Source organism: Dendropsophus ebraccatus, chromosome 10, assembly GCF_027789765.1.
Source record: "Dendropsophus ebraccatus isolate aDenEbr1 chromosome 10, aDenEbr1.pat, whole genome shotgun sequence".
NCBI classification, from domain to species: domain Eukaryota; kingdom Metazoa; phylum Chordata; class Amphibia; order Anura; family Hylidae; genus Dendropsophus; species Dendropsophus ebraccatus.
This window is the reverse complement of record NC_091463.1, coordinates 86,138,455-86,147,502: the sequence shown is the minus strand read 5'-3', so window position 1 is coordinate 86,147,502 and position 9,048 is coordinate 86,138,455. Positions and strand designations below refer to the sequence as shown.

General features: G+C 40.8%; 1 long non-coding RNA gene across 1 annotated transcript; it reads left to right on the top strand.

The window, feature by feature from the left end:
* The first annotated feature begins 647 nt into the window (after positions 1-647).
* Positions 648-8,821, top strand: LOC138765692 (uncharacterized). Its single transcript, XR_011358622.1, has 3 exons — positions 648-828; positions 4,268-4,677; positions 8,135-8,821. It is a non-coding gene; the product is annotated as an uncharacterized lncRNA (long non-coding RNA).
* The last annotated feature ends 227 nt before the right edge of the window (positions 8,822-9,048 follow it).

Here is a 9,048-nt window from a genome sequence, read left to right as displayed (position 1 = left end):
CCAGGTGCCATAAGTACCTTCCCTTGTCCCATGTTTCTTGCCTGCGATAGTGCCTAGTTTACTAGGGTATCTTGACCTAGCATTATTTTCCTGCATTAATTTTCTGGTTATCTTACTTCGGGCTCCTGACTTTTTGACTACCCCCTGGACTCTGTATTGTACTGCGCTGCTCGTATGTTATTGACCCCGACCTCTGACATTGCCTTATTGTGTGTATTTAGCCCATTTAGGGCTTCTGAGGCAAGTAGGCAGGGACAGCGGGGCGGGTGCCACTTTCAGGGCTCACCTGTCCTTGTATCATCCTGTCCCAATCCTAACAGGTAAATTGTATACTTTTTCTGAAAGTATTTTTTTAAATCAGAACATCCCTGTAAATTTCCTGCAAAATCTACATCAGTGCTCAATTCCAGTCCTCATGGCCACTAACAGGTCATCAGGTATTATTATTATTATTAGAATTGCTTACTACTAAGTCCTTACTATTCCCAAACCTGAATATCTGGTTATTGAACAAAAACTGTATTCTTACTGGATAGCTTGGATCCTGTGACATAGGGGAGACAAGAACTTTCGGTTTCCATTCCTCGATATAGTCATTATCCTTTTGCCTTTTGGACACTGGTCGCACAATGAGTTATTTTCCATCAGGGAGTGGTTAGTACAAAGATGATGTAAATAGCCACAAATACCGGTATCACAAGCACCAACCAGAAAATATTTAACACAGTAACTAGACAGTCCAGTTACCAACTATATATAAGTTTGGGTAATTTCCATATAAGAATGAGAAGCTACTAGAGAAGAGGAGCGGATAACACAAGACTCCAGGTCAGTACGTCTCCTGATAGCACAAAGCTCTGTCTACTCTTACATCTGTACTTAGTTCTAGCAACATGCAGATATTGTATATTAGACTTTCTGTCATATTAATAATAATACAGGTATAATAATAGAGTAGTACAGTTTTTTAGGGCAATGAAAAGTCCCCTATTACATATTTTTAATAGCGCAAATATAAATTACAATTTTATCTATCTATCTATTGATCTATCTATCTCCTACCTATTATCTATCATCTATCTATCTATCTATCTTCTATCTATCTATCTATCTATCTATCTATCTCCTATCTATCTATCTATCTATCTATCTATCTTCTATCTATCTATCTATCTATCTATCTATCTATCTATCTATCTATCTTCTATCTATCATCTATCTATCTATCTATCTATCTATCTATCTATCTATCTATCTCCTATCTATCTATCTATCTATCTATCTATCTATCTATCTTCTATCTATCATCTATCTATCTATCTATCTATGTAAAGTAGCTTGACGGCACTTGATGGCTTGAAAATGGTGGCGAGAGGCCACAGAAACGTTGCCTAATTACTTTGTATGCTGTGCACTTTGTGAATAAATGTAAACCCTTTTTTTTCACCTTATCTGGAGTGCCGTCAAGCTACTTTACATATATACTGTGGACTCGTGGTTGGAGTATTTGCCTGGCACCCGTATTTTTCAAACTGTGCTGCTGAAATTACTAAAAATATCTATCTATCTATCTATCTATCTATCTATCTATCTATCTATCTATCTCCTATCTATCTATCTATCTATCTATCTATCTATCTCCTATCTATCTATCTATCTATCTATCTATCTATCTATCTATCTATCTATCTCCTATCTATCTATCTATCTATCTATCTATCTATCTATCTATCTATCTATCTATCTATCTCTCCTATCTATCTATCTATCTATCTCCTATCTATCTATCTATCTATCTATCTATCTATCTATCTATCTATCTATCTCTCCTATCTATCTATCTATCTATCTATCTATCTATCTATCTATCTATCTATCTATCTATCTATCTATCTATCTATCTCCTATCTATCTATCTATCTATCTCTCCTATCTATCTATCTATCTATCTATCTATCTATCTATCTATCTATCTATCTATCTATCTCCTATCTAATACAATCGTCACTGTTTAACACCAATTCTAACGAAAATCAAAGCAACATATGTATACATATATAGTACATGTGTATAGTACAGTAAACTAGTAGTGTGGCTATGACACATTACATGATCTGGTAGAGTTACGGTTAACAGAATGAATATGGAAGGGTTAACTCAGATCTTACTACGTCTCCTCTGTTGCTCAGATCTTACTATGTCTCCTCTGTTGTTCCCCTCATCATCTATGATCTAATATTTCCTCCAAGGACTTTGCCTTCTTTGTTACACTTATCAAGTATCTGGTCTTTTATGTAGTTTATGACTCTGTGGAGACGTCTCTTCATGGGGAAGTAAGGCGGCTGAGGGACTCGACATAAAAATGTTAGTGGGGATGGTGGGAGCGGGAGTCCATGGTATTATAAGTGACTTCTTTAGAGGGTAAGAGCTTGTACTGTATATATGTATTTTGTAGGATCTGGTAATTAATAAAGACAATTGTACTTTAATGGTGTGTCCCAGACTTCAGGGAACCTTCCTATACAGCACTAAGGTAATAAAGAAGAATAACACAGTCAGCTGCATACTGTAATAAATATATATATATATATATATATATATATATATATATATATATATATATATATATATAGTGGTGCCTTGTATTACGAGCATAATCCGTTCTAGGACCGTACTTGTAATCCAAATCCTCTCTTAAACCAAAGCAAAACTTCCCATAAGAAATCACTGAAATGCAGTCAATTGGTTCCACACCCCAAAAATAATGTTTTTTTTTATTCTAAATAACAGGTAAAACAAATAAAACAAACATTTAGAAACAGCTGAATATGTGATATTATAAGTTACTGTACAGAATAGCAATCAGCATGTGGAGTATAATGTATAGTAACTGCATGAACCTGAAAACACAGCAGCAGCTTGTAGATACAGGATGGAGCAGCAGATCCCCATAATGGAGAGAGCTGATAGAGACTGCAGGGAGTATGAAGGAATGAGCAGGGTGTAGAGTGAGCACAGTATAGCAGCACTCTGTCTGGGGAGCTATGAAGTGATTACCTCCACAGTCCTGTCCCCTGATGTAAGCCCCAGCCTGAAGTGGATCTGCTATGATTTGGAAGGTGAGGGAGACTTCCAGGGTCAGAGTACAGGGCTGTAGACCCCGCTATGCAGACCATGCCCCTCCCCCACTCCCCCTCCCACCCAGTACAGGGTGCTCTTATATCAAAGCAATGCTCTTAAACCAAGTCACAATTTTAAAAAACTGTGACCTCTTATACCAAAACGCTCTTAATCCAAGTTACTCTTAAACCAAGGTACCACTATGTGTGTATTTATCTATCTATTTGTCTTTTTATGGTTTATAGATTGCTTTATGAGGACTGCACCTATTCATTACCATAGTGCTTACAATGTAGTTTCGTTGGTCAGTATGAATATAATATTTTACTACTTTTAGGGTGTGTTCACACGTACAGGAGCCGCAGCAGATTTGATTTTGTGTTCAGTTTTTTAGATGGTGCGGACCCGCACCATCAAATCCGCTGCGATGCGTATGTGTGAAGCTACCCTTATAAAAATAAAACTTTGCATTACCATATTTTCCCATTTCCCCCCCAATCTACACAGCTGAAGCTCATTTCTGGGGGAATGGCTGGTTAATTTTACCATTCTCCCTTTCCTAGGTCTTATACCAGGGATGGGGAACCTTCGTCCCTCCAACTGTTGCAAAACTACAATTCCCATCATGCCTGGACAGCCAAAGCTTTTCCTGTCCAGGCATGATAGGAATTGTGGTTTTGCCACAGCTGGAAGGATGAAGGTTCCTCATCTCAATCCTATACTTTAGGTAGGAGCTGCTGCCCAGTTGAGATGCCCCCTTCCCATTCCTATACCTGCAAGATTATTAGTCCCAAGAAGGGGCAGTGATATGAGGGGTAAGGAGGTGTTACAGAGTTCAGTTGCTTGGGAAAAGCCTCTCTGAAATAGTGCACTGATGAAAAAAAAGTATTTTTCTACATTCTGGAAGCACAGACAGATACATGAAAGGTGCCATGTGTCTCCTTGTCCTTACAGCTATCTAACAGTGTCAGCAGTTTTGAACGTGAATTGCAGCTGACCAGTGCACTTTAACACCCATTGAGCAGTCTGAATACAACTGTACTAAACTTTCAGCTGTGAGGGGCTTTGTCCTGTATGTGTTTTATGCCTGCATGTGTTTAGGGTTTGGTTTGTTTTTTTAACATGTTTTTGAAATTCTCTTTTTTAGGTCTGAAACTTTGTCTCTTTTCACCACCATGATTTTGATGCCTCCTGAGATGTTTTATTCTCATTATGGACCAGTTAGACATCTTCCAGCAACTCATCTGTGCTATGAGGTGTATGATCAGGGCAAACTTATAGATATAGGTCACCTTACCAACACCGAAGAGTCCCACGTGGAGGAAGTATTTCTTGGTGAACGATTTCAAGGTGCTTGGAAACAATGTACTATTGTATGGTATATCTCTTGGAGTCCTTGTGATCGGTGCCTTAGGATGTTGATGGACGCATTCCTCACCGATAACCCTCATGTCAAGTTGTACATCATATTTGCCAGGAAGTATAGACACACTTCAACGACTAACATTCGGGAACTTAGCAGAAGAGGAGTTAAAATACGAGCAATGAGTCGCATAGGTGAGTATGACGCATGGGAGTTCAGCTAAAGCCACCACTTTCATATTTGTCCAGGTTTGGAGAATCTTATAGCCACCAACCCTCTTCCCATCATCAAAGGGTGACCTACCCCGATGTGTAGTGAAACTAGTGAACATCATGAGATTTTTAGTGTTTGCTTTGTGATGTGTTTTTTAATCCAAAGCAAAGGGATGATAGTAAATGAAAGTAATGTGCATTGTATGATCACCTGCTCAACAGGTCGGTACACATTCTTCAGTGATCACAGCTGTAAGACGTCAAGGAATAAATTCTACTAAGTGGCAACCATCCTTCATATTCAGCTCCAACCATGCCCAGTGAGATCAGATTTCACAGCCTATTCCAGCATATCACAATTGTTTTCAATGGGATTATAGCCCACTGAGTTTGGGGGCCAAGATGGTTTGGAGAATTCATTGTCATGTTCTTTTAAATACTCCCTAGTGATCCAAGCTTGATGACACAGAACATTGGGAAAGACTTAACATGAAGATATGGGGGAGATCGTCAGCTATTAGGTCTATATAGAATTCACCATTCACGTATTGTGATATCTCCGGCCCCCTCCGCCACTCGCTTTCCCTTCAATATACCTTGTTGGGCTCCCCTCCGGAACAGCCACCCCCTCCTTTTTCACACCTGTACACACTCCTCTTACCTGTACACTTGAACACACTCCTCCTCCATTTCTTCGCGCCTCCAGGAGGCGGGTTTTAAGCTACTATCACATTGGTACCGGGTCCCTACCCGTCTTCACTGGATCTTCCCTGATGTCTCGCCATTATGCTGGAGAAACTGTAGTGGAGAAGGCTCATTTTTACATACCTTCTGGAGCTGTCCCAAATTGGTCCCCTTCTGGAAGGAAGTGTGGTGCATCGCCTCCACTTTCACTGACCATCAACTTCCCTTTTCTCCATCGCTCTTTCTCTTGCATATATCAGACATTTCCCTTAAAACTTACCGGCGCTCTGTCCTCCAACATCTGATTAACGCTGCGCTAGCATGTATCCCGGCTCTTTGGCACCACCCTGATCCCCCTAGCATTGCCATGTGGATCCGCAAAGTCGAGGACATCAAATACATGGAAGACCTCACTGCACAGTTACACGGAAGTGACTACGTTTTTTCGGACATGGTTTTACTGGGACCAATTTACCGAGACGAATGAATATAAGACTCTTCTGGCTCAGTGAGGCGCAGCCTTTCCTACTCCCCTCCCCCACCCCTTTTTTTTTCTTTTTCTTCTTCTTTCTCTTTTCTTTCTCTTTCTCAGAGGTTTTTCCTTGGTCTTTGACCGAACGTTAGCTCACTCTCTACTTTTATAAACCCATGCAATACTATCCCTCACTGGGAGTCGTGAAGTGCACTTGTTTAGTTATAGTAGAATTGCCTGATGTTTTTGCTGTTCTTTTTGCAATTCCACATGTGTGCCTTGTAGTAGTAGTAGTACCGTTTCACCCTTTTGGTTGTGGTTTGTATTGTTGTTTTTATGAAAATGTGAATTTAATAAAATTTTGATTTTTTTTTTTAAGTATTGGGATATCAAAGGTCATACAGCATGCCAGGAAATGGGACTCCTCACTCCAGATGACCTTCTGTCCAAGGTCTAGTGACATCTCTTCTTAGTTATTAGGAGCACGGCCATCAAGTGCACCCTTCTAAGTCTCTCATTACTAAACCCCAGTCAACACAAGGAATTCTATAGTGGAAATGTGTCTTACTTGCCCACTGTGGTACTGCTGGGCCACTTGGTACACTGTGGTACATCGTTGCAAGACAAACATGCCATTTAGATACACACCTTTGAGATCAACCACACATGGCCTGCTATTCTGTGATGTTCTGTCAGGTGTCTGTCCATTGTTCTAGTCTAGTCTTGGTACACACTTGATACCATGGTTGGAAAAAGCCAGCAAGTGCAGTTTTCCACTTAGATGTCCTTGATTCGACATTTTTGCATTTCCCCACCTTCTTTTAGGCTAAGTTCCTCATAGGGAGTTGTGCTCCCTAAGGCTATGTTCACACTGCGTATGAGTCCGGCCATAGTGCGAACCGCAAATATATGCACGTAATTTTGAGGTTGATGCGTTTGCTTGAAAGTATATGATATACGTCCGCACAATGCACACTACGAAAAATGAACAAGACCATTGTTTGAGGACGGAAATGTTTCAACTCACGGCCATGGATTTCCATGCGGTCCTGTACGAAGTACTTATTTCAGCCAAATTGAAATTGATTTTTCAATCCAAAAGGTTCTGTGAGTTTTATTGGGCTGGTCGAAGATTTCCAAGTAAATGACCTGTTTCAGATCGCTTCGAAACAAGCTAGGGAAGCATAACTGTACTACGGGCGTATGTTTGTGGTTCGTACGCATCCGGCCGCATGTCGATTTTTCCCACGCCCGTAGTTTCAGCCGCACATGCACGGCGGCGTATGTAATGCGGCCGGACTCATACGCAGTGTGAACATAGCCTAAATGTTATACTGTTAAAGCAAAGGTATCACACGTAGTGCCCCTAATAAATGTGTTCCATATGCCATCATAGTGCAAAAGAAGTGTCACAAAAGCAATAATACTACAGTGTTCCCCTAAAATAAGGCACCCCCTCCCGAAAGTAAGGACATCCATTGCTACCCGCCGCCACTCACCTACTCCCTCCCTCACCGTGATTGTCCCGTGCCGCTTACCCCTCTGTCTCCCTTCCGTGCCGCCCACCCCTCTGTCTCCCTCCTGTGCCGGTCACACCTCCTCTCCCTCAATGTGCTTGTGTGGTGCGAAACAAGACACCCCACTAAAATAAGACAGAGTGCCTCTTTGGGAAAAAAAATTAATATAAGGCACTGTCTTATTTTCGGGGAAACCCGGTAATAATAATCACTTCTGCCCCCTTGTCATCATAAAATGAACCAGGCCAGATCATGTTTTCAGCCATGAGGCCCTATGAAGGTGGTGCACTGATGTTATCATGCTGACGGGACAGGGAGCCAAGCAAAACTCACCTACACAGGGCTCCACATACAGTATAGGCTACTACATCTGCGTTCTATGGACACTTATGCAGTGAAACCCATCGGGCGTCTTAAAGTCAGACATTAGGAAAGGTGGCCAAAAAGAAGCTGCAAAGAAGTAGTGCTACCCATGTAACTACCTACCATAGTGTATGTCATTGGTGGTAGTATAGTTTTCCGACAAATTAGACAAAATCTCAAAGAGCACGTGCCGTAAGTGGCTTTCTTATGCATCAAAATTGGCAAATATAAGATGCCAACAAGCCACATTTACTTGGGCAAGAGGGGTGGGAAATGGCCAAGAGGGGTGGTCTTTGCCTCTACAGTATATTGTTTGATGAAGCAGTAACTCTACAGTACATAAGACTAGGCAATAACAGAAAAAAATTACATTAATCTTTTTTTTCCCCCTGTTGATTTTCAGATTTTCGTTGGTGCTGGACTCGCTTTGTTGAAACTACAAATTCCTTTACTCCATGGCCAAATATGGACCGACATTATTGCTGGGTTTTTCGGTGGTTACTGGATGCGTTACATTCTGATTAGTACATATATACTGTAGGTTTAAAGGAAATGTATCACCACCATACCCCATATATGCCTTCTGGTATGTGGTATGATTTTCTTATTAAAATCTGTTGTGCTGTTTCGCAGATATTGTTTACAAAAAATTGATACACAAATGGGCTTGTTTGGTTTATCGGGAGTGATCCCAAGCACCCAGTGCCTCACTTCTGAAACCAGGAAAGGTGACTGCTCCCTTTACAGTTCATAGACTGCAAGGATGTCCACAAATTGCCAAGGGGGCGGTCACCTACCTCTGCTCAGTTCTCAGTGGGGCCTGGACCGGAGCTCTCCTCAGAACTGAGCAGTGTAACCGCCTGGTTGACAGTCTATGCCCCAAAGGTCCTCCTTATTTCTCTGTGTCAGGATCCTGCATCTCTTTTAACACACCACAGTATTTTGGTGGCTTTAGAGGCAGCTGGTTGACATTGTTTGGCAATATTTAGCGATTTAGAGAAACGGCAACTTGATGTATGGTCTATTTTCATATTTACAGACAAAAAGCTATATAAGTAAAAAAGCAAAAACCTTGGTTATAATAAATGAAAACAGCCTAACAATAAATTTGACTTTGGTGTCTTTTTTTTTTTTAACTAACATGAGCCTGGCTTCACTTCCTTAACTGCTATACAAAAAATTTTGAACGCTGTCTATGGGCACCAAACTAGTTTTAGGGTCTTTTCCCGCTGGCTGATAGACAATTTTTTGCAATTGCTGTGCTTGTTAGAAAGTGGCCATGTAGGTTTTTATGTCTTGTGATGACAGCTTTAAAGG